A 2,561-nucleotide genomic window follows, 5' to 3' on the forward strand; every position below is an offset into this window, starting at 1 on the left:
TCTTCAAGACGGGGCTTATATAGCCTACTGAGCAAGTCACTTTGAATAACACAAGGAAATAACCATAAACAAACATTCATTAAATTCGTTTTAGTTGTGTAAGAGGGACGCATCCAGAGTGCAACTTCGAGCTAACCAGAAGGGAGAGATCATTTCCGTTAAATGTTCCTCCTTCCGCAAAAATTCAACAACACTACTTAGAAAATACAGCTCAAAAGTCATGTAACTTATAAGTACAAATATATTAAGAGAAATACGTAGCCTATCTGACATTTAAGCCCTTTTTCCGTGGAAAAAAAACAGTCTGGTACGTTTTTGTATGGAATTAATTATCGGCTCATTTAACTTATGTAAAACTTCCATAGTCCTAATTGAGCCAAATTTAGATTTAAATTAAACCGTAAGGTCTTATAGGTCCGAGACACCTGCTAGATTTCCTATAAAGACAGGTGGTCTTGCATTATTATTCCATTCTTATCACACTGACTGCTGTCTTGAATAACACAAGGAAATAACCATAAACAAACATTCATTAAATTCGTTTTAATTGTGTAAGAGGGACGCATCCAGAGTGCAACTTCGAGCTAACCAGAAGGGAGAGATCATTTCCGTTAAATGTTCCTCCTTCCGCAAAAATTCAACAACACTACTCAGAAAATACAGCTCAAAAGTCATGTAACTTATAAGTACAAATATATTAAGAGAAATACGTAGCCTATCTGACATTTAAGCCCTTTTTCCGTGGAAAAAAAACAGTCTGGTACGTTTTTGTATGGAATTAATTATCAGCTCATTTAACTTATGTAAAACTTCCATAGTCCTAATTGAGCCAAATTTAGATTTAAATTAAACCGTAAGGTCTTATAGGTACGAGACACCTGCTAGATTTCCTATAAAGACAGGTGGTCTTGTATTATTATTCCATTCTTACCACACTGACTGCTGTCTTGATCTTGGGATAGTCTACCTCTTCCCAAAAGCAGCACCACATTCTTTGGTTGAGTGTTTTATGATGGTAAAGCAAATTGTAAAGCATTTTATGTAATAATTTGTTTTCCTGTTATTGCATTATAAATTATAACTGGAATATCAAACTGTGGAAAGGACACATCATGCACTGCATGAATTTGCTTTTTCTCTCTCTCTCGCAAAAACAGTTTGACACATTCAGCAGTCATCGTCATTAACTAACTAAACTGTATTTCTGATGATAAAACTAGTATTAGCATTTAATTATAAAACAAAGTCAAGTACAAATGCTGATTTAATTAAGGCCCTTGTCTCTTGAAAGTATGTCATGAGTGATGTTCCTGCATTCTGAAGTCTGTTACTCCACAACATGAGAAATGTGCCAGTGTTATGAACTTGATGACCTGACATCTTCAGAAATGTGCTCTATGTCTTTACATCTGTGGTTTTTTTTAGCTGATCCAATTAAAGACTGTGATGAATCAATAGATTCCTAATTAGGTTGTTGAAATTTTAGGTTGTTAAAGTGTTTAAGTTCTTTCATAATTTTTCCTTAAACTCATTAACACAATGCAGGTTTGGCTGCTATGCTCCACACAGAATGACACAAGTTGCGCAACACTCAAAGTGGCTGGCATGTTGACAGGTCCACCAGGATCAAGTGACCCCCTCTGGGTGCCAATCCAGAGTGTGGCCAATGGTTGGTCTAAGACTGCTTTCACACTGGCCCAGGAGGGTCCAGACTTCCAACAGAAGACCCAGGAAGCTGAGCACAGAGAGGGTTCAGGCCTCTCTGTGCTCAACTTCCTGGGTCTTCTGTTGGAACTTGAACTGACACACACACACACACACACACACTATTTACTTATCACTGAAGGTTTTGCTCTTAATACATAATATATTTGTACTTTATGGATTCTAATGTTTGCTTTTTATGCTTCATTGAAAGTAGGTTGCGTGAAAGTGGTTATGCACCAAAGAACATGACTTTTCCTGTTGAAGAAACCTGTTTTTATGTAAAGCTGTTGAGTTCTTCCTGGTAATAATTGCCCTTAGCTACACACAAAAGTATTTTTGCATAACACCAAGTTTGGTAGAACATCTGCTGGTCTTTATATTAATATTTTGTGTCTGTGTAATTATGTTTTTGTTCATGTATATATGGGTATGTATGTGTATGTGTATACATGTATTCATGTGTGTCTGTGTTCCTCTTTGTGTGATTGTGTGTGTCCATGTGAGTATGAGTGTATGTGTGGATATCTTATCAGGTTTGTGTGTGTGTGTGTGTGTGTCTAAATTAGTACTGAGTTGCGTGATGAGGTGCATTTCCCTGTGATGTATGTGCATTTGTGTTTAGGAGCATGTGAATATGTGTGTATGTGTACTGTATGGGTGTGAGTGTGGGCAAAGGGCTAACATCAGTATCTGTGTGCATTCATCCTCTCACTTTGCTTTTCCCACACCTCCACCACCTGTGCCCCTGTACACCTGTTTCTCCACCACCAGGCGGGAGATGTTGGCCTCACTCCATACGGCTTATGCAAATTTGCGACACTTCCGTACGGGCTGTTCAGGGGGCCCACCGCGTT

The sequence above is a fragment of the Anguilla rostrata genome, chromosome 7 (assembly GCF_018555375.3).
Source record: "Anguilla rostrata isolate EN2019 chromosome 7, ASM1855537v3, whole genome shotgun sequence".
NCBI lineage: Eukaryota > Metazoa > Chordata > Actinopteri > Anguilliformes > Anguillidae > Anguilla > Anguilla rostrata.